Genomic DNA, 24,565 nt, shown 5'->3' on the forward strand with positions numbered 1-24,565 from the left:
GGAACCCCAAGTTCTAGAGTAATCTTATTTAGTACTTTTTCTGCATAGGTTAAAGAGCCTCAGGCACCTAACAGAACCTAACCTACAATATAACATAGCATAACTGCCATTGCCTCCAAATCAAACTTTGTAAGCCAATCTTAAATCATGAAGTACAGAAACAGCCTCAACCCCTGAGCCCTTCTGGAAACAGCCATCCAGGTAGAAATGGAAACACCATGCCCTCATTCTCTTCCTCAGATGACCTGTCCAGAATGATGCCATGGTCATAGTATGCAAAGCTGCTGAGCGGTCTAGGAGAAACATAGAAACAGAGTGAGTCAGAAGGGGTCTCCCAGGCCATCTAGTCTGACTCCCAGCTCCAGCTGGCTCCACTTATGACATGCCTACCAATGGGGCCTCAACCACGTCCCATGGAAGCCCATTCCATACCCTGGGCATCCTAACCATCAGGAAGTACTTCCTGGCATCCAAATCAAACCTTGGTTCCCTAAGCTTTGCTCCATTGGAACACATCCTGCGCTCCTCTACAGGGGAAAACAGGCCTTGACCCACCTCTGTGTGATACCCCTCACGTACCTATATGTCACTAACAGGTCCCTTCTGAGTCTCCAGTTCTCAAGGCTGAAAAGACCCAGTTCCTTCAGTCTCTCCTCATATGGCTTACCCTGCAATTCCTGCTTGTGGCCCTTCACTCCTGAGAAGTAGCCCAGGAGAATTAGAATTAAGGAAGAAGCTCTGTTTCAGTGGTAGAGCATGTGTTTTGCATGCAGAAGGTTCGAGGTTTCAGCTCTCCAGGTGAGGCTGGAAAAATTCCTGCCTGAAATGCTGGGTAGCTATTGCTAGTCAGGGTTGACAATACTGTGCTAGAAGGAACTGATAGGCTTGCAGTCTATCCAGCCCATTCCAGTGCACTAACAGGCCAGAATCTAGACTGAAATGGAACTAGGTAATTAAGCACCTTGCACCAAAATGGCAAAATTGTTTTTCTGAATGAGTGCACTGGTCACTAGCCAACAGTACCTCCCTCTTCCACTCACACGGGGGCCTTTCTAAGTGTGAAGCAGGTCATCAACTGGGTGCCTTCTCTGGCCATGGTTCAGTGATGACACACCTATGCACATGCAGAAGGTCCCAGGTTCTACCCCCCAGTGTCTCCAAGTAAGGCTGGAAAAAGTCCTTCTTTAAACCCTGGAATGCCATAGCTCAGGGGTCCTCAAACTTGTTAAACAGGGGGCCAGTTCACTGTCCCTCAGACTGTTGTGGGGGCAGACTATAGTTTGAAAAAAAATATGAACAAATTCCTATGCACATTGCATATTAAAAATAATTAAAATTAAAATAATTAAAATTAAAAAATAATTAAAAATTAAAAAATGTTTGCTCCGCTCCCTCGGGCTGCAGCAGAAGCCCAAGATGAAGTGGGGAAGAGCCTTCTCTGGACAAGCTGTGGCCACCTTGCTGAGCCAGGGGGCAGCTGCTTGAAGGCGGCGGCGGGTTGTCCATTGAAGGGCGTGATCCCGCACCTCCGTTGCGTTGCAAGCCTCAGCCGCCTCACTGAGCCTGGGGGCAGCTGCTCAATGGCAGTGGCAGCTTGCCCATAGAAAGGCGTGGCTCCCGTGCCCCCAAGGATGTGGCTCACATACTTAAAACTGGATGTAAAAAGTTATATTTTTCTTACCTTCAAGAGATAGAGACTTTCTTCTGCCCTCTTCTCTTCTGTTTCCCACTCCATATTCCTGCTCCATATTCCTGCCCCCATGCATGCAATGGGGGTGGGGAGGGCTGAGCCAGCGCTCGTGAAGTTGAGCTTTTACAATTAGGCACGTGCGCCAGCTCTCTGCTCAGTTTCAAAGAACGCCTGTGCCGGCTCAGAGCTTTTGGACTCCAAAAGCTCTGAGGAGGGCTGGATAAATGAGCATGGCGGGCCTGATCCGGCCCGTAGGCCATAATTTGAGGACCCATGCCATAGGTGCTGGTCAGTTTTGACCATACTGGGCTAGATGGACTGCAGGACAGCTTCCTGTGTTCCTAAACTTCTGTAGTCCCTCATCTCTCTGTGGGACACGGACTGGGAAGCTCTGGCTTTGCAACTCTCATCATTGACTTAGACATAGCTATTGACAATGCTGGCTGGGGCTGATGGGAACATTTGGATGGTCATAGGTGTCCCACTCTCAGTATAGGAGATGCTTGCAGGTTTGTAACAGCCTGCACCTGCATGTAACTCTGCAGGAATTGGAAACGTGTGCGTAAGTGCATCATTTTGTCAAAAACCATCAGCTTCTTGCTTTCTAGATGTAGCTTCCTTTGTGCAATGGCACAGATTCTACTACATTGTAAACAACAGCTTCTGAGAAGAGACAGAGTTGGGAGAAGAATGTCTTGATGGTTCCTGCACAGACCTGTTCTGCTCTGCTTATTTCCTTTGACTTCCACCCCCTCCCTGCTCAGCCCATACATTTTCATCAGTGCCTCAAAGACATGAATTGATGCTATCCAGGGATGCTGTCTCGCCACCCCCTTTCTTTTTGCAAGCTCTTTTCAGCCCAGCCAATGCAAAGGATTGGGAAGGGAGCTACCTGAGGCTGCAAGCCCTGAAAAGATGCTGTTGGAGTGCGTCAAAAACAAAGCTCTAGCCAGCTTGCCTGCCTTCCCCCACCCTTCCCACCGCTACGCGTACCCCTCCCCAGCAGGCAGGACAGCGGGCACTGCAGTCGAGGCCACAGAGCTGTTTGATTGCTTAAGCCTGGTGGTCACACAATAGGACCAGAAAGAATGGCTGTTTCCTTCCTTCCTGTTGAGTGTTCTGCCTGAGTGAACAAACTGAATAGCACTTTGCTTCACAGCAACACTGGGCTCTAGCGCAGGCGAAGACCAACAAAGAGCCATTCTCGGGCATTTCCAATTGTACCTAAGCCAAGCCACTGAGCTGTGGAATCATCCGGGCAAGGGGAGGAAGGCGGACATCACTGTGGGGGGGGGGAGGGACACAAAGACACAGTAAACATCCAGGTTATTGTTTTTGATGTCCGAGGGGGGGCTTTTCTTCTTCTCCCTTTCACCCACCACCCACATTTCACCAGTTCTTAAAAAAAGTGTGTGTTGTGCGGGGGGGGGGGCAGGGGATAGAGTTACTCTTCTTTTTGAAAGGGCTCCATATAAAGAATTTGTCTTTGCAAATCGCTCAGGATACAATGGAAGACCAAGGGCTTGGTCCGACCCAAGTTAAGTCTCATCATTTCAGTTGGAGAGTTCTATACATGGTTTAGGTTACCATCCTATTTACAGACTTATTGGAGAGTAAATGCCACTGAGAAAAATAGGGCTGAGGATGGATGCACTTCAACATGCAAACGATTGTGCTGAAAAATCTCTGCATGAAATCAACAGAGATCTGAAACGCTAACTGGATTATTGCCTATAGTGTCCACATGCTAGAGGAGGACTGTATGGTTCAGTTATTTTATTTTAAAATAACTAGAGAAAAGCTTTAAGCAAATGTTTTTAATATATGTAAATACTAACAATTCAAAGGTAGCATTTGAATTCTTCCCAAGACAAAAGTGACTATGGGATCATAATCTCAAGCTACAGCCCTACACAGTTGTCTGAACTGCTGTACCAAGCAATGAGAAACCCATCGCTGCCTTACTTCCTGTAGTTCTGCTCAGGTATGAGTAAATGGCCAGATTTTCCTACCTGGTATTTGGATGCATTTTATTTTGATTTGACTTACACCTTGCCTTTCCAACAAGGAAATGGCACTTGAGGTGGCCTAAGATGGCAAGGTTATGTGCACTGTTGTGGGAATAGTGCATTCACTGAACAAGCAAATGCTTATTGAAGTGTGCAGAGCAAACAGCTAGATGGCCCAGGAGGCCCCTTCTGACTTGCTTTCTTCCCCTATGTTTTCTATGTTGCTATCTGATATGTACCAGACTCATGGAGTCTATGCAATTGAAGCTGGTATGCAACTGAAACTACTATTCTTCCTCTTCTTCTTCCTCTTCCTCGTCATTTATTATTAATAGATGATGAGGAGGAAGTATTGATGATAATCTGTTATTAATAGAGGATGATGAGTATCGTCATTATTTGCATTTCATCTCAGCTTGCAACCAGAACCACCCACAGGCAACCATAAGAATTAGAAATTTCCTTGGGGGTTTTCTAGTCTGTGAATAAAACACTCCTCTTTGCTTCTCCTCTGTCTCCTGCACAAGCTGTAGACCAGTCTTGTAATCCTGACACAGGTGTCTGAAAAAACTCAATCCCGTTTTGAGTGAGTCACAAGATGCTCATGGATCTGCACACTGTTGATGTTGGGAAATGGTCAACTGCATCAATTCAGGTGCTTATTTAACCGTTTTTACCACACCAAATGGTAATAGTGATATAGCAATATGTAGTGACTTCCTCTTAACATGTGGCAAGATGTGGCAAGCACCAAGGCACAGGAGTGAGAAAAGCATGTATGGGCTCCTCAACTTCTAGAGAGGTGGCTCCAATCTCTGCCTCCATACACTCTCCCTTATCCAGCCCCCCAGGGATCTCCCCCAACCAGCTTTGGGGAGGACACAGAAGCAAAATAATCATTTATCATCTGTGCCGGTTCCTTACATCAGGGCCCAGATCCCCTCCCTCCCTTTTAAGTGGTCCCACCGCCTCTCTCCCATTCCTCTTCCTATTTACATGAAGGTAGAAGCCCTTTTTGTTGCTCTTGAAATTCTTTGCAGGTCTTGGCTCATAATCAGTCTCAGCCTTGAGAAGAATCCTTCTGCATAGTCCCACCTTCTCTTGGTATACCCTTTTGTCCACTTACCCCAGTGTCCATTTCCTGTGGAGGTCCCTCATCCTTCTAATTCCTCTTACTACCTCTCTTCACATCCGTGGTGGCATGGTCCTATGCCTCACTGCTTTGCTAATGAGCAGTATAGTTAAGGCTTGTGCCTTCAGGACCTCCCTTTCTAGAGCCATCCACCCCTCCTGAACTCCCTTGCCTTCTAGTACCCTCTCCCAGGAGCCTTCCCCCAGCCTGGCCTTCAAGTGACTGAAGCTGGCCTTCGAGAGGTCCCAACTCCTAATGCTTGACCTACCACTCGTCCCCACTCCCCTGATCTCACAGCATAGGATGGAGTGGTCACTCACATGCAGAGCTCCCCTAATCTGTACATCACCCACCAGATCCTCCCTGTTGGTCAGAACCAAGTCTAGGATGTTTTTCCCCCTTGTTGCCTCCCAGAACCTCTGGGTGAAAAATCCTCACCCAAAGCTTCTAGGAAGCAATGGGACCCAGCCAGTGCTGTTGAATGTGTCTCCCAACTAATATCAGGAAAGGCATAATCTCCCATTATGACCACATCTCTTCTCTGGGATACCCTTCCAGTAACCACTTTAAGTTACTTGTGGAAGAAACATGTGAGGAACCTACTGCTAAAGAACTACATGACACACTGTGCAACTCTGAAAAAGACACAAAAGGCCAATCAAGAAAGGAAACAGATACCAAAGTTTGCAACAACAAAAGGAAAAGAGTGACCGTTATGGGAGATTCCCTGCTGCATGAGATGGAAAAATATGTATATCATGACAACCCAGAGAATCGCAAAGTATGCTGTCTCCCTGGTGCCAAGATTAAAGATATAGCCAACAAGGTTATGTAACTCATACAATCCACGGACAAATACCCCATCCTTCTCTTCCATGTGGGAACTAGTAACACTGCCAGGATAAGCTTTGATGAAATAACATCAGACTTTGAAGCTCTAGGAAGGAAAATCAAAAACACTGGGGCCAGTATGTGGAAGAGGACCTGAACAGGAAAGAAAAATCCTTCCAGTGAATGACTGGCTATAATGCTGGTGCTGTTAAGAATGATTTGGATTCTGGGACTGCAAGCTAAGCTTTCTGGAAGATGGACTCCTGGAAAATGATGGGCTGCATCTCAAAAAGAATGGAAAGCATGTGTTTGACCATGTCATGAAAAAGTTCATCAGGAGGGCTTTGAACTAAAACATGTAGGGAAAGGAGTTGTGTAGAATGGCATACCAACTCCTGACAAATACTTATATATTTCATCAGAGAAAAAACCTTAAGCAGAGCCCAATACCAGTCTCCCAAAAAACATAGGAAGAAAATCAGGGCACAATGAGATTGAACTTCAGTGTCTCTACACCAATGCCCAGAGTATGGGAAGCAAGCAACATGAACTTGAGCTCACAGTACATGAGGGCAAATATGATCTTATAGAGTTAACTGAAACATGGTGGGATGACTCATGACTGGAATGCTACAATTGATGGATACAACCCATTCATGAAAAATAGAAAGGACCAAAACGGAGGTGGAGTCACACTATACATAAGGGACACATGTACCTGCACAGAAATACCTGCACAGAAAAACCTCCCCTCATCCTGGGGGTTCTCACAACCAGATTGAAGACCATCAGCTGAGGCAGGGAGATTGATAAGCACAGCAGGGTGGCAGGTACGTTAACAGAAACCGCAATCTGTCTCGGGAGTCCAACACACAGTACAAACACTCTAGACCATGGGTCCTCAAACTACGGCCTGCAGGCCAGATCCAGCCCGCCATGCCCATTTATCCGGCCCACCTCAGAGGTTTTGGACTCACTTGGAGAAAATGATCTCCGAGCAAGCAGGCCACTGCCTTGCCGTGTGCACGTCCGCCGCCGCCTCGCCTCGCCTCACCATGAGCACCCGCTGCCCCCGCCTTAGTCAAGAATTGAGATTAAATTAGTCTGACAGGATTTATTTTTCATAAATCCATGCTGGCTCCTATTCATCATGCTGGTTTCAAGCCTGTCCTTCAAGTCCTATAACTGTAATTCTGTCCAGGATGGGTCAACCCTTTTCCATCACTAGGAAGGGCATTTATTAACTGCTTCCTTTAAAAAGGGTTTGCATTTTCACTATGCCAGTGCCCTCCTCTAGCCTCCCTACATCACAAGCAAATGCTTGGCAAAGCAGCTGTTGTATTTTTAACTTACAATTTGCACGCTGGCACTTTTCTTAGAGTCATACAACCCAGTCTTTGTTTGCCATATTTATTTTAAAAGTGTATGTAAAAGGGGTGCGATGCCACAGGGTGTCAATATCCATATATTCATGAAGGCTTTGTCCTGTAATGTATAAGAAAGGATTCACAGCTTTCCTGCAGCATGAGCATTTCCCCAAACAACCCCCTGCCACGCCTCACCCTCCAGCACCATCACTGTCACCCCCTTTTGACATGGACCACAGGTAGTCACTCTTACTTCAGGTAGCTCATAATGAAGGGGATTAATTGAATGGAGACAAAGGGCTTCTCTGCATGAGGCATTTATTGTACTCTCATGATTTCTCACCAGTAGTTTGGTGGTGCTTTACACATGGTCAGCTTCCTCCAGGGTCTGTCCTGAGCTTTCTCAACATTTACCTTTTTTTAAAGAACAAAGTTAGTGAGCTACTAAATGGCTAGCACCTGATAACATGCTATAAAATTATCACATATTTTTACAGTTGGCTATACCATGGAAGCCCCTGTAGTTGTGTGATGAAAGATATAGATAGGCAAAGGAAAAAAGGTGGGTAGTAAGAAAACAAAGGATATGATCTTAATCCTGCAAAGAAATGAGGAAAGGGTTCCTTAATAAAGTAGTGGGTTAAAATGAAATAAAAGCAATACCTATTGAAGTCCCTGTTCCAACCATGATGGACTTGGATGGCACATGCAACCTCTGTGGGGCTCACAGGGTGGCAACAAGCGGGAGCGCTTTCTCTGTGGTGACCTCCCCATCTCGAGAACCACCTCGCCACTGTGTCCCACCATGTGCCAGGTTAAGACCACCCTTTATGCTGAGGCCTTTAAAGATCTACTTGGTTACCCAGAGGCCTAAGGGAATTATCCTGGTGATTTTTTTTTTTCCTTTGAAGGGTCATTTTTACAGTATGTTCTTTAAAATCATTTTAAACTTGTTGTAATGTGGTTTTGTTTTTATGGCATTTGTATTGTATGTATTGGTTTCTTAATGCATTGTTGCAAACCACCCCAAGAGCTTTGGCTATGTATGGGGTAGCATAGAAATGAAACAAATGAATCACCAAACAAATGAACAAACTAACGAAGGAAGGCTTTTAACATAACTCTAAAGTGGATACAGCTCTTGTAATTTAAGGGGATAACTTTTTGCTAGTTCAATGCTGCTTTTTCACATGCACAAACACATTCTCCCTCTTTCCTTCCTTCCCTCTCTCTCTCTTACAAATTCCAGTTAAGCAATGAAAGAGAAGGGCAATGTTTGCAAGGCTTATAGAGGGAGAGAGGAAGCAAAAGCAGAAAAGGGCAGATGAGAAACATTACAATGGCAAGATGATTTTGTTAATTTCTTCTCCTCAGAGGAGGATGAGGTTGTAAAGATCAGCTCTGTCACTGTAAAATATGACAATGGCTGCTCTGCAGATTACAACATGAACGATGTCATCAAAGCAGCTGGAGGAAGGTTGCTCTCTCCTGCAGCGATACCCATCTAGCTGGTTTACATTTCATCATACTTACCATTGGCTTCTGACACCAGGTTATCAATATGTTTGCACTACATATTAAACTTTGAACACAGAAACTTTGTTTCTTTCCTTCCCAAACACAACACCTCCACGTCTGTGCGGGAAGACATAGTGAAGCTCACCTCATCTGTTCTCTGCCTTTCCCTCTGAAGGGCAAAGAAGCCTTCCTGTCATATTTCCAGCACTTGCTGCTTTTGGCTGTTTGTTCCAATGTACAAGACGTTTGGAAGCATCACCACTTTGCTAGGAATTTTAATTCTAAAAAGGTTGATAGGGGAAAGACAGACAGACAGACAGATCGAGTTGGAGGTCAAAGAATTAAAGAGGAAAATGCAAATATGTTTACATTAAGGTTTTCTATGCAACCTTTCTTTTCCAAATTTCCAGGGTGATTTACATTAACTAATGCAAGCAGTAAACGTACTACAGCAGGAGGGAAAACACCTTAGAGGGTAAAAGGTGGAGGAAATAAAAATGTCTTTGCCTGACACCTAAAACAGTGTAGACGTGACGGGAACCTCTACAAGCAAGGTGGTGCAGTGACAGGGCTGATTCTGAGTCTCCTGCCTCACTTCAGAGGGTGGGAAAACTAGAGGGGTGCCTTGGAGGAAAATTGTAGTATAATGCAGATGCAGGTTGATGTAGGAGAAGCCGTTCCCTATAAGAAGGCACAGGCTTTGTGCTTAACAATGCTAGTAGCACCCTTTCTGCACCAGTGGGATGTGTTCCCAGTATCTGCTGCCCAACCCATTTAGTAGCCTGTTTTCTATCTTAATACGTGAAAGGCTGTGTGTGTGTAGAGGGCAGGGAGGATCGTAATGCTGAAAGCTGGGCCAATAAGCAATTCCTCACTCTTGCACAACGGCAGTCACATGGTGGAAACTCTTGAACAGAGCTATGAAGAATGCCTTCAAAAAGCAAAAGCCTCCGGCTAGAAGCATTGGTCTTAAATAAAACATTGCATTAACTCTGTAGCCCATGGCTTCTTTTTATTTTCTCAGAAGTTTGCCCAGGACTGGATGCATTTTTACCCCCATCCATGTGGGAATGGGATATGAGGCGTGTTCAGAAAGTCTTGAGAATGAAGTCCCTATGCTTGAGAAAGGCTCTGAGAAGGGGGAAGCTGGCCAAGGTCACTTGGGATGGGGTGCCAGATATACTCTAGGACACTGATCAGTTCAATTGCATTCCAGCCCTGCCAGAGGTGAGACATTCTCTTTTGTGACACCCTGTTCAAGTCCCTTGTATTAAGAAAAATGCAAGTGAGTTTGGAACAGTGGTATGTGATAAAACTGGGCAAAAGTGCATCAGAAACTTTGGAAATGGCGAGGAGCGCTTATGGAGAAGCTGCACTGTCATCTGCTCAGGTGTACTGATGGCACAAGTTGAGGTCAGCTCAACCTAGATCCTTCATCACGACTATGCACCGAGTCACAGTGCTTTGGCTTGTCAGAGAGTTTTTGGCTGAAAAACACGTCATGGGTCTTCCCCATCCACCCTATAGGTCCTACTTGGCTCCTTGCAACTTTTTCATCTTCCCAAAGATGAAGAATGCTTTGAAAGGGCACCATTTTGGTAGTGTGGATAACATCCAAAGAGTCACTATGCAGGCTCCGAATGCCATCCCACTTGAAGACTTCCAGAGATGCTATGAAGAATGGGAAACTCAGTGGGAGCTTTGTGTACACCCACAAGGTTCATACTTTGAAGGAGACAATGTTCAACTGTAAAATTTTTCAATAAAAGAATTTTTAAAATATAATTCTCATTACTTTCTGGACACCTCATATATTGGTAAGGAAGCTGCTGACTATGGTTTCAAGCCCTTCTTTGTCAATAGGTGCTTGTTGCATGCTGTGGATTTAACGTACCATTGGAGTTCAACCTTCAGAGGAGCCTACCTGTGAGTCGGTAATCCATGGGTTGTGTCTTACCAGTCATAGAAAGAGAGGAGCAGATTTCTTTTCCAGGAAAGGGGAAAAAGGGGACAAGCAGGCAGCTTCACCATGCAAAATACCCTTATCTAGAAATTGCTGAATTTATGCATGTGAGTATAATTCTTTACTTTTCCAAAGCAAATATATCTACATTTTAAGAATGTCCGGGCCTTTAACTTATCTTAACCAGTGGTTATCAAACACTGTAGGCCACAGATAACTTAGCAAACAATGTAATTGCTCAGTTCTCCCAATATGTGCACATGCACACGCGTGCACACACACACACATGTCCTTCATAAACATTGAGCTGCTACCCTCTCCTTCCCTACTTCCTCTCCTTCCAAACGCAGAATGGACAGGGTACAAGTTCACCTGCTTCAGCATTTGGGGATCAACAATTTTCAGTGTCCAGACTGTCTATGGGCAACTGATGTGAGGTCTGTGGCCTTCACAGCCTGAAGTGAACCTTCAGGACAGGCAAACGATAGCATATCCAAGGTGTGCTCCAAAGGACAGGCCCACTAGGATATATAAGGCCTATGTGGGAAGCAAAACTTGTAATGTGAGTTCCTGATCAGATCAGGAATCCCACCTTAAGTTTAGCGCTATCCTTACAGTGCCCAGTGTTTAGCAGCCATAGCATGGCAGAGCTTTTGCTCATTTTGGCCTGTCATAGATCTGTCTCCAGAAATCTGTCCTATCCCTCAGTATAGTTAGAAAATGCTTCCTGCTTCTGTTCACTCCATGACTTCACTGGTAGGAACAAGCACTTTGCTGTTTACTGATTTCCTTAGACCCAATCAGGGACTTCTAGCCTGAGAAGGCTTGGCCATCCTCTAAGAGCATTTCCCTTCCCTAAGACTGAGTCCCAGGCTGAGGAGCAGAGAGAGGAATCCCCTTGTTGTCTCTGATCCTGTTATCTCCAAGGGGTAGGTTAAGTAACACATGGGGGTTCAGCCCATTACACACTTCATACACTCAGAGTTTATGAAATAGACAAAGTAGGCTCTTGCAGAAGCTGGTCATTTAAGTAGAAACAGAGAAACAGAGCAAGTCAGAAGGGGCCTTCTGGGCCATCTAGTCGGACCCTGGCTCCAGCTGGCTCTGCTCACAACATGCCCACCATGTGCATGTCTAGCCTGTCCTTGAACACCCTCACCAATGGGGCCTCAGCCACTTCCCGTGGAAGCCCATTCCACACCCTCGGGGGTCCTAACTGTCAGGAAGTACTTCCTGGCATCTAAATTGAACCTTGGTTCCCTGAGCTTCGCTCCTTTGGAGTGCATCCTGCTCTCCTCTGCAGGGGAGAACAGGTTTCTACCCACCTCTGTGTGACACCCCCTCACATACCTGTATGTCACCAACAGTTCCCCTCAGAGTCTCCTCTTCTCCAGGCTGAAAAGACCCAGTTCCCTCAGTCTCGCCTCATATGGATTTCCCAGCAAACTGGCCACCAACCTTGTGGCCCTACACTGCACTGACTCTTACCTGGCTATATCCTTCTTCTAACAAAGGGCCAAAACTGAACACAATACTCCAGTTGCAGGCACACCATCGTACAGAGTGGTAGTAATACCTCTCTCGATCTAGAAGCCACACTTCTGGCTATGCAACCAAGGGTGGTGTTCTCCCTCTTGACCACTGCATCACCCTGCTGACTCATGTTTAGCCTGCAGTCAACCAGCACCCCGAGGTCCCTTTCACAAGTGCTGCTCTCCAGCCACTTGTCACCTAACCTGTATTTATGATACCCATTCCTATGCTCCAAGTGCAACTACTTGCTGAGTTCCTTAGCTTCACATGCTGTTCCAGCTCCAATGGGGATGGAGAAGGTAGCTGACCCAGCTCCTGTTTGCAGTTCCTGCAACTGCTGGCTGAGTCATTTCTTCTGGCAAAACTCAGCCCCTGTCTCTGCCTCGAGAAAGGACAAATGGACAGGTTACACCTTGGTTGTCATGAACATTCTGCAAGCTCAAGGGATATCTTTAGGCAGCTTTTGGAATTTAAAACCAGGTCCGTTTGTTTTATGTTGCCATCATTTATTCTTCTGCATATCTGGTAGTTTCCCAAAGTATCTAGAAACCACTCCCCTCTTTTTGGGTGGCCCTGTCACTAACCTACCTGAGTTTGATGTTAAAGGGAATGATGTATTTCTCTTTACTGGGAAAAACAAACAAACAACCCTCTCAATGTGGCTTGCGATGTAATGATGTGAAATATGATTCATAAAAACACAACATTAAAATTGGATCATAACTAGGCATAGCCTATAAATAGGAGTACGTGTGAACAAATCATTGCAGATGTGACAATTTAGACAGAAGCGTCACATTTTCTCACACACAAAGCCCATCAGTGGAGCCAGTTCATATATTCAGCTGCCCATCATCTCATATGTACTAATCATGTGATATTCATGCATGGATGAACCAGGCCCAAGTGTGGAAAAATAATGTATCTATGAATTAGCTCTGCTAATTGCTCTTTCCTAGGAACATCTGTCAAAGCTTCAACCACAGTGGGAGAGCTGGCTGGGCCATGTTATCTGGTGCTGCAGGCCCCCTGCTGCAACTACAAGGTTCAGAAGAACCTTAATAAACAAGGAGGCCACAGTTTGGAATGGCAGGCCTGCAACTCTTTTCCTCAGGAAGGTATTCCCAAGGGTGACATGGAGAAAGGAAATGGGGTCAAGCAAACTGGAAGGTACCTATGAGAAGTCAAACCTTGCCCCCTTTTGGTGATTGCACCCTGTTTACAGGGAGCAAAAATCCTCATGGCCTCTTACTTGGGAGCAGTGCATAATTGGAAAGGATCTGGAATCAATCAGAAAATGTTTGAAATGAATTTTACTGAAAGGACAGTGCTTCCGTTTAACTTCCCACATTGACAGAATTGGAAATGACATGTGGCAGATATATCTATACTGTATTGGAACTTGAAGGCAATTTGGACTCCCCCTTTTTTCATGTGGGTAAATATTTTCCCCCTGGAAACAGTTTAACATGTAAGAGAGAGGTGGGATTGAAGTTCTCTTCAGAAGACGACCTGTAGCTGCATGTTTTGCAGCCCTTGTGGATCCTCTCTCAACCACCTGCATGTTGCACTGAGGCACAAGCCTGGCAAATCAAGGGAGGGCCCTTGCCTTCCTTCCTCTCTCTCCTTCCACTTTCTGCTCATCTATAGCATGAACAGTGACAAGAACTCCAGTTCAGTCCTGGCAGTCTGCTGGAGCTCCTTCAACACATTAACAAGGGGAGCCAAATACAGCACTGCTTCCACATGCTTATTCTGAAGTTGCCTGTGCATTTGCTTGCCTGTTTTAGAAAACAGGTAACACAGAAATGCCTGCAAAGTTATTTTGTATGATGTAAAGGTATAGAAGCATAAGAAGTTGTCTTATACCAAATAAGATGGTTGGTCTATCAAGCCCAGAATGGTTAATATTGACTGGCAGCAGGGTTCCATTCTAGCTTGAAAGGAAGCTGGAAACTAAACTTGCAACCTTATGCATTTCAAGCAAATGCTCTGCCAGTTTGCCCTAGCTCTTTTGTTTACACTGTCAGCTCTCTTGGTGGGTTCAGGTGAGTCATAGAAGCCCTATTCAGGTAGCCTGTGTAGAAAGGGACCATGAAAGGAGAAGGAGTGCTTCAAGGAGTGTGTCTTGGATCACCCTGAAAGACAGAGATAAAATACAGGGTGATCTCATTAGGTTACGACATTGGGCAGTGAATAGAAAGAAATTCAAGAGGGACAAATGCCAGTTTCTCCACATGGGACCAAGAAACCAAATGCACTTGGCTTAACAATACTGCAAATGAGAAGGGTCTTACGGTTATTGTAGATCACAAGCTAAACATAAGCCAACAATGCGATACAGCTGCAAAAAGGGAAAATGCTATTTTGGGCTGCATTAAGAGAAATATCACTTCCAAAACACATGAAGTATTAAGTTTCCCTATACTCAGCATTAGTCAGGCCTCACCTGGAGTCCTGTGTCCACTTCTGGGCACCTAAGCTTTAAAAAGATGTGCAAAGGCTAGAAAAAGTACAGAGAAGGATGTTTCAGGGATGGGAGGCAAAGCCCTATAAGGAAAGATTGAGAGAACTGGGCATGTTCAGCCTCAAGAAGACAAGACTAAGGGACAATACAATAGCACTACACCAACCTGAAAGGCTGTCACAAAGAGGAAGGACAAAATCTCTTCTCATCCATTCCAGAGTGCAGGACGTGGAATAACAGATTGAACTTAATAACAATTTAAAAGAAATCAGGTTTAACTAGAGTAGACACCAGGAAGAATTTCTTCACTGTCAGAGCAGTACAACAATGGAACCTATGATGTGGGGAAGTTGTGGGCTATCCCTCGCTGGAGACATTCATTTGGACAGTTATCTAAATCAGGGGTCCCCGACTCACAGGCCATGGACTGGTACTGGTCTGTGGCCTGTTAGGAACCAGGCTGCACAGCAGGAGGTGAGTGACAGGGGAGCAAGTAAAGCTTCATCTGTGGGCGCAGCCTCCACAATTTCCTTCCTCCTCTCGCTTGCGGGATGCCACGGCACCAAAGCACCGAATCCAATCCTTTTCGAACAGGCTAAAGTTCCTCCGACAGATGCCTTGTTTCTCCAGTGAGACAACAATGCAAACTGCCCCTCAACCAATAGCACATCTCGGCTGTGGCCTGGACATGGGGCAGGCACTCCAATGAAAAAGGTAGAACGACTGAGCCTTAGACCAATGGGAACAGGCAAATCGTGGTGAGGAGGTGGGCTTATCTTCCCCCCCCCCCCCAGGTTTTCCTATGAGAGCATAGGAACTGTGCAGGTGAGGGATCTAGCTTGTGTACTCCTTATGAGAATCTAATGCCTGATGATGTGAGGTGGAGCTCAGGCAGTGAGTTGTATAATTATTTCATTATATATTATAATGTAATAATAATAGAAATAAAGTGCACAATAAATGTAATGCTTTTGAATCACCCTGAAACCACCTCCACCTCCATTCCGTGGAAAGATTGTCTTCCACGAAACCAGTCCCTTATGCCAAAAATGCTGGGGACCACTGATCTAATTGGGTTGGTGTAAAATGGCGTCCTGCAATAGCAGGGGGTTGGATCTGATGACCTTCTGGCCCTTTCCAACTCTACAATCCTATGATTCTATGATTCCTCTGTTTTCTTCTGCCAATGAGTTTCAGTATTTTGAGAGATGGAGAAAAAAAACTTCCTACCCACTTTCTCCACACCAATTATAATTTTGTACACCTATATCATACCTTCCCTTACTCAGCCTTTTTCTAAACTAAGCCATCCAGATGTTTCAGCTTTCATGCCTTTTCATGGCATGGAGTTGCTCCAACCCCTTGGTCTTTTTAATTGGCCCTTTTTGCCCTGTTTTGGTGTGGTGACTAGAAGTGCACATAGTAGAAGATAGAATTGTATCATGGCAGTATGATCTTGGCAATTTTATTTCCAGTTTCTTTCCTAATTATGCCCAACATGGAATTTGCTTTTTTCACAGCAACCATACACTGAGTTGACATTTCCATTGAACTGCCCATCACAAACTCAAGAGCTCTTTCTTGGCCAGTAGCTGCTAGCTTATACTTGGTTGGGACTTTTTTCACCAACATGTATCACTTTACTTACACTGAACCACATTTGCCATTTTGATGTCCATTCTCCCACTTTGGAGAAATCCGTTTGGAAAACCTCACCCCTCCTCTTTTTGAAGTACCCTAAATAATTTGGTGTCGTCGGCAAACATGGCTACTTTTCTCCCAATTCCAGAGAATTTATGTAGAAGTTGAAAAGCACTTAACTGAAAACAGATCCGTGTCATCCCGTGAAGTTGTTTGGTGGGAGATTCAGGCCAATAAATGTACTTCTTCATATAGTACATAGTTAAACTATGGAATTTCCTTCTAGGAATTGTAGTAATGTCCACCAATTTGGGTGGCTTTCAAAGGGGACTAGACAAGTTCAAGGAGGAGAAGTCCTGATGTCTATATGGAATCTCCAGTATTAGTAGCAGGCTCACCACTGTGTGAACAGAATACTGGGCTAGATCTAATTCATGGTCTAATTCAACATGGCTATTATAATCTTACTTGTCTTCCAATACCTCTGGAAGGACAATCTGAAAGGTGACAACAGCACTCCCTGTGAGATAGACTGCAAGTATTCATGGGGAGAAACTGCTTAGGGTGGCTAAATATCTTCAGCAAGTGACTGGCTAGGATTACAGGGCAACATCCATTCCCCCCTCCTGCTGTACCCACCACTTTTCAAGGCCTCTTTGAAGAAGGATTGCCATTCCAATGGTGATTTATAAAGCTTCAAGACCAGTATGACTTACTTCTTCAGGATATTCATTTTCCTCAAGCACTCCTTCTGGCTCCCTAGACTTTTGGACTCTTTCTTTAAATTGGTCTGTGTCAGCTCAGATTGCTCCAGCTGGAGGTAGAGTCTGAATGGGACTGGACCCTCTTAAATAGCAAACCTCTATTTTTGTTTTAAGTGCCCTGAACACCCTCAGGTAATGAAGGAGTTAAGTGGGAGACATTCTGGTCTTCTTCAACAAACTTTCAGGCAACATATAACGCTTGCATGCATAGCTACACATCCACCTAGCCTTTGGAAACCTAGGAAGGGGTGGACCTGTAGCTGGATGGGTCACCACATGAGTAAGTGGCCTTAGAGGCATTTCCCATTGATTTGAAAAAAAAAGATGCTTTTTCTTTAGCTGACTTCAGCATGTATAATGGAAAATGGTCACTTATTGTGTGGGGGTGGGGGTGGGGGTGGGGGGGCAGAATTTACAGTTGAAGCTATGCTCACCATATCTACAGGAGTGTCCAGCATGGGCTGCTTTTAAGTGGTACAGCTTTCCATAACCTGGTGCATTTAAAAAATGGGCACAATTCACAAAAACAGAAATCACAAAATATCATGTGATTATTTCGTGAATGTATGTGGCATTTTTACAGCATAAAATACATGTACCAACTGAGAATCACCCTGAAAAGAGGGAGTGAGTCATTGAGCTGGGTTTCAGAATCACCGAAGATTCTTCTTGCATTTACAAGTTAGCCTCACATCAGATACTCCCTGACTGGGAGCTAGTGGAAATTTTGTCCCAGTGCATGGTACCTGTGGAAACAGAGCAAATCCATCATTTTCATTAAGGATTAAAATAACAGCCACCACAAAGACAATATCTGGAAAAAATTCCCTTTCAAGGAAAGACTCCCATGCCTGGAGACTCTTTAGTTTAGAACATAAATAAGCCATGATGGAGGATCCCATCTGCAGAGATAGCTGTGCTGTTCTGTCTGTTGGGGAGATGGGAATCCAGAGTTAGCTAACACCTTTACTACAACCAAAGAAACTCTACTAAAAATGTGCAAGGGTTTTTATTTTCCAGAGCCCATCATTGGGTCACAATGTCACTGCTATATGGTACAAAAAGCAAATTGCTGAGGGGGTCTGATATGCCGGTGTTTTGCTCAAAGCAAATCACAAGTGGAGATGCACTTTTTCTGCTTCTCTCTCTCAAACAATATTTTTGAAGCCAATGCCTTACTCCAGGATTTTACACAGGACACTTTTGCAGCCCCACCCGGTGATCCCAAGACCTGCCTCAGGGAGATCTGCCTGATGAGCACATGCTGAAGGCCTTTAACTGCCACACCTGTGCCTGTCATGGTTCTTCCCTAAGGGCTGCAGGACATGATGGCTGAATGCCCCCATGAAGAGTCCCAGGATCCTTCTGCACTGCAGTCATTCAGTATTAATAGCAGTACAGGGCTGATGGCACGTCATGGATGTTTAATTCATAAATCAAATGATGTTTACGATGTTTAATTCATAAATCAAATGATGTTTACGATGTTTAATTCATAAATCATTTTTATGAATGATAAAAATTTGGTGGTTTACAACAGAGAAGACAGGGAAGATGGACGCAATCATGCTTGCGGGAGAAGATGGGCACAATTGTGAGACGAGTGGGGGTGGGCAGACGGGTGCAATCACAGTCGTGTTTGTGTGGCAACATGGCTGTGATTGTGGTTGTCACGCAATGTAGTTTGCGAACCAAGGGAAATTTTTTCTGAAATTTCTGTTCGCAACCCGATTTGGTTGTGAACTGAGGCATTCGTGAGCCAAGGTAGCACTGTATTTGATTGTCAGTTGGTGTCCAAGCAGCAAACAAGGAAATGCATCACATCATTCAGTTCCTAGGATTCTATGTTGGGAACAAACAAAAGAATTCATTTTGGATATTATAATATGATAGCTGTATTGATTTGTTATGTCTAAAATGTCTTCTCTGTACTTCCAAACCTACTAAGCTGTGCAAAGCACTTGGGCAATAGGAGGACATGGAAGAAGGAAGAATGTTGTGGGTTCACTATGCTTAGTAATAATCAGGGATAGAGTTAAGGTTCTACAGAAAAAATATCTTCAGAAAAGTTCAATGACCAAAAAAGTATGGGAACCACTTTTGATAAACTCTTGGTTCCCCAAGCTTGGGGGTGCCATGTGCTGAATCCAGTTACTGGTCCAGGATTGAGAGACCAGGGAAGTTCTGGGCAGGATTTTGCCCATTTGGCTGGGGGAGTGGAGAATCCCTGATGGCTGTTCATTACCTAAATAATTACAATAGCTTAAACAGACCTGTTTAAGTAGCTAACAAAGTCCTGGGAACCTAATTAAATGCCTCACTGTAAAGGGCAGTCTTAACCTGGCACCAAAAGGATATTAAGGTAGGCACCAGCCAGGCTTCAATGCAGAACTTTATTCTGGCTGTCGCACGTTAACATACCAGGAACCTATTGCATCTGTTGCCCATCCTTCTCTTCCTTTTGGGGCCTTTGGGCACCAGTAAAAATGATGCGCATCCTTGCCCACCAGCAGAAGCCATGCTGATGGGCATGCGTGTTGCAAGCTGCAGATGTAACACCCAGCCTTGCTAAGGTCTTGCCAGGCCAGGTGGCTCACTTTACTCACTGCACTGCTGCTGGCAGTGACATCCGCACTGCACAAGGCTAAGCCACACTAGCCCAGGAGATAGAAACCAGCTTACAGCCCAGTCCTACCTGGGGCTGCAAAGACAACACTGCTCCGCTGAGTTTTGTTAGGTCATTGCCAGGACCTCCCTTACTGCACTGGTAGAATCACTCTGTGCCCCAGCCTTGGGATTGTTGAGATCCTCTTGGGCCTTTTCTGGGCCTGCTCCATCTCTAAGTCTTGGAACATGCCCAAAGACAAAAGGCAAAAGACAGCTGCTTCGTGTAGTGCTGGCTTCAATAGCCTACCTGGAATCCATGTAAGCTCCACCCTAGGCCAGCCTCAACTTTGCACAAGCCCAAATCCTTTTGGACCATGCTTAGGGCCCTCGGACCCACAATACTGACAACTGAGGGATGGAAAACCATGCAAAGTAGACTTCTGAGCTGCAGGGTGGACTTTGGGGAGGTAGGAGAGGAAGAAAACCCTGTAATTTCTGCTCATGCAAAACTGGATACAACCTATTATTTATATGATAGTTTGTTTATTTGATCATGTTACTGCAAGATGCTCAGGATGCCTTGATGAAGTAGACAACACTTATAAAGAAACAACCAGTCTGTTCATTATTTGCTTCCTTGGGCATTGTATTTCTGCTCTCAAGGCAAAAAAAAAAAAAAAAACATTTGGCAGGATTTCTAGATGGAACACCTACCATAAAAAAGGGTGTGAAAAAACAAATTCTCATTGGTAGGAGCAAGTATTTGACTCAGAAGGCAAATTTCTTTGTATTGGAAGTACAAAGGATTAGAAATAAATTTCTTCTGTATAATATGATCACTGCTTCTGGGGATCATGTTACTGAATGCTTTAAGGCTAGCCTGCCATCTGATTTCTGATTAACTCCTTTTACATTGTAAATAGCACTCTGGTCCTTATGTTTCACTGTATACAGATGTATATTGCCTATTGTTTGTTGCACTTCAAGCCTACAATTTGTTCCCCTCTTCTACAGTGAGAAATGATCACAAGGAAACAAATGCTATTGTATAAAGGACATGTTTGTTACCTAAGTGGGGTAACCCCCACTTGAATGTGCTGGATCATGGCCATTGCCTACAGTCCACAACTGTAGTCCTAATGAACTTGAAAGCATCTTACAAAAGTATTAGTTATTCCACAGAAAATAGGTGGCAACTTACAGGCTGAGCCAAGGGTTGATAGGAAAAGGGATTGGTATGAATAGGTTTTATTGACAAATCTGGTAAACTTTACTGAACTATACTTAGAAGTATCTCTAAACATAGAGTTAAAGCCTGATCAGATTTCAACAGTCCCTTTCTTGAGAAAACAAAAACAAAACTGAAGTGGATATATGGGATAGAGTATAAAGATCCTGACATTGAACTCAGTGGGATTTATGTCTGAGAAAAAATATTTAAAGTTGGACTAAGTATCTAAGGGCACAATTCAGTCAGAGTTAAGCCTTTTTATTCTTATTAATGTCCAGTAATCTGAAACCAAAGAATTTACAGCTGTTTGGCTCCAATATGTCCCAACCCATTGGGTATGAGACTCATTTATTCACCAACCACTTTGGCTAACCCCATGTGCAACCTTTAAAAATGTAAAACAATAAAAGATGGGGTGCCTTTTCTTTTTCTTTCCCTGGTTAACAGTAATGTTTGTTGTGGGGGAGAGTATGACCTGATCTTGTATTCCTACTCCTGTGTTCTTGCATATCTGGGTTTAGTTTGTGTATAATCAATGACATAGTACCAAGATCCCTTTTTGGTGCCAAGCTCAAATGCATAATATCTTCAAGCCTCATCCCAGCAGCATTTGTAAAATCATTCAGCACCTTACTATTTCTAGAAGCCACCTCCCCACTCTGCAAATAGCTTGGAGGCAGAAGAGGGGCAGGAGAGAGGGGGAGAGAGAGAGAGAGAGATGGGAGCAAGCCAATGTAAGTGAGAAGTTGCCATTCCCTAGTGGATAACGTTGCTGCTTTAAAAATATGGATTAATCTACTTAGGGGAAGGTTGCAAATATCCACTTCAACAATCTGGCTGCTTTCCATAAGAGAATATTCAAAACAGTTAAAACAGGAAGAGTGACTGTAGAAATTTGTACAGGATGCATCTGGTGGTCATGTATACTATTTTATAGTGGTCAATCCCTTATTTAAAGGCTGTTTGAAAGAGACTGCACTATGAGGCACTTTTGATAGCCCCTGGTTTGCACACATGACATAATTAAGTACCAAATATACTGTAAGAGATCATCCCAGTTCCCCTTAGTGCTCAGCAGCCTGGCTGAACGCTCCCCAGTCTCTCTGAAACATAATAACAAACCACATGTGACAGTAAGCATATAGTTTTATATTACATGCATCGTAAAAAGAAATCTACAGCTCTGACACCACAACAAAACACCCCTTTGAAGTTGCTATTTGCATTGGCAGGGAAGTTCCCATTGGCACCCAAGGGAAGTAGAAAAACACCCCCCAAGACCCTTACAGTTCCATTACTATCACATTTATTTATTTATTTATTTATTTATTTATTTATTTATTTATTAATTAAAACATTTCTATGCCGCCCCATTCATCGAAGCCTCGGGGCGGCTCACAACATTACAACATTCATAGGCTGATGCAATTGTGTTAGTAAAATAGTATTAATTCATAACTGTGCTAATATTGTAGCACACTTGGTGTCATTAGAGGGTGTTTGATATTGTCAAGGAGAGTTCCTGCATAACATCCAAGAAGGATGAGTTCCCTTATTGTGATTTGAGACAGATTGCGAATTAATTTCACATGATCATCTAGCACAGTCTGGTGCTAATTTATTTGGGGGTTGGCTATTCTCCCTTGTGGGCATAAAATTAAACAACTATGTACTATTTCTGTTCACCTGCAAATTGCAGAGGAATCTTGGATTGACTTTTGTGTGTCTTTTGTATTAATTAAGTAAACATGGAATGAGGCAATGATTTTGATGGGCAGGTAGCCAAGTTCTTACTGCAAATATGAAGAGCAAACTTAAACTACGCAATATGTTAAATATGTAAGATTCAGCTGGCTCCGTCTTTCTGTTTTACTGACAAGCAAGCACACAGGGGATCAGGTTCACTGTGTGTAAATAGGACAGCTTTAAATCTGTCTATCTGCTACCTCTTGTTTTCCAAAATTGCTCCCCCACCCACTCACATGCATATACCATGTAGAGACTAAAAATTAAGGGGTGGGGACTATTGGCACCAATGGAGGCTGTTAAACGTTTTTTTCTGGACTTTTAATAAAACATGCAGCGCATTTCAGAAAATAAACAGCTATGGCAAAACCTTCCCTGCTCATGTACAATAATTCCAGTCCACCTTGAGGACCTGAACACTTACCTGCAAATAAAAAAACAAGACAAAAGGGTTGGCTGCACACTATGTTGTTAACATATTGACCTGATTCACATGACATAACAACCGATGAAGGCAGGAAAAAAAGAAGACCAAATATGAGATGGCCTGATTTCATAAAGGAAGCCACAGACTTGAACTGAGCAGAGCTGTCACAGACAAGACATTCCGGAGGGCTTTCATTCTTGGGGTTGCCATAAGTTGGAGACAACTTGACAACACACAACAACAATAGCAACCTGTTGTCTGAAAACATAGCACTTCTCACAAGGTAGTTTAGTTTTTGTCAAGAAGCCACCCTGATGACCCATTGCTTGTTCTAGGGATTGCTTAACCCAAGATGGATTATCATGTTCTCTGAACCCAGCAAAGCAATTTCGCTGTGGGTTGCAAGGATCTGTCAGCAAGCCACTTGGCAAAAGTGGAACCCCCTCCACTGCTCTTTCTGTTTTTGCTCTTGCCTCTGCCAGTGACAGTCTTTTCCCTGATGCCCAAGCAGCACTTGGAGCAGCCATCACTGCAAAAATCAACGTTGGAAAACTGTACAAACATGCTAGTAATTTATTATGTTGTTGTTGATCTTCTACCAGTGCACTTCCACAGCTGTCCAGTATGTGTAGTCTTGCCTGGATAAAATCCTTGTGTTTCCACTGTCACTGGCAGCAATGAAGTGAAGTAAGTCACATACAGTATATGGAGACTGACAAAGCAAGGCATATTAGCTTGCCTAGAATTTACACACAGTTATAATTTGAACTGTGTTTAAAATTATACACATTTGTCAGGGCTCAGTTGCTGAGTTGTCAGTCAAAAAGCTCTGAAGGGGAAGGGAACAGCAAAAGCAGCGGCACCGACTGACAGGAACATATTCCCCTTGGCAATGGGACATTTCTCAGTGCCCTCCATCTTTTAAGCAGTTCCCCAAGTTTCCAGCTGCTCCAGAAAGAGAAGGTATTGGCTCCCTACTTTTTATTGCTCTATTTTAAAGCAGTTAAAGTTACAACATCAATTGTGTATTATTGAGAGTTCTTTTTTTTTAAAAAAGCAGCAAACAAAAAGGGGAAAAGTGGGGAACTGCAAACTAGAAAGGTTCTGTTGTGAAGGAAATTGGGGTCTTTTGTATCTCCCGCATTGGAGCATGTATGAGTGCCAAGTTGGGAGAGCAAGTGGCTGGGGTGAGGTTTAAACCTCTCCACTCCCATCTCTGGTGATTCTGATCCAGATTGAGGTTTTGCTCACTTACTTCTAAGCAGAATAGAGACAATCAGTTCTCTAATTTAATGCTACATGTAGTTTGACCCTTAGAACAGTTCTACATACGACTGTTCAACCCACTGCAAACTGTTGTGTTTTGTCAGCTTTAATGAACAGAACTGACAAATCAAGGCACTTGTCATGCTTTAAAACAGTAACCATTCAAAGCTGAAATAGCTTCACAAGCTGGAATGTTCTGAACTCACAAAGCTTTTCTCAGAACTGTAAGGGAAGACTAATTTTTGAAGCTATTGATCACCAGGTGATCAATCTGCTAAAAATCCTTTAATTGGCTCAATAGCCTTGTTCTTTCTCTTTCAACCTGATCAGTCCTGTATAACTATATACAAACACATTTAGTCAAGCTAATGCC

Source organism: Varanus komodoensis, unplaced genomic scaffold (assembly GCF_004798865.1).
Source record: "Varanus komodoensis strain SLA01 unplaced genomic scaffold, ASM479886v1 scaffold2, whole genome shotgun sequence".
NCBI lineage: Eukaryota > Metazoa > Chordata > Lepidosauria > Squamata > Varanidae > Varanus > Varanus komodoensis.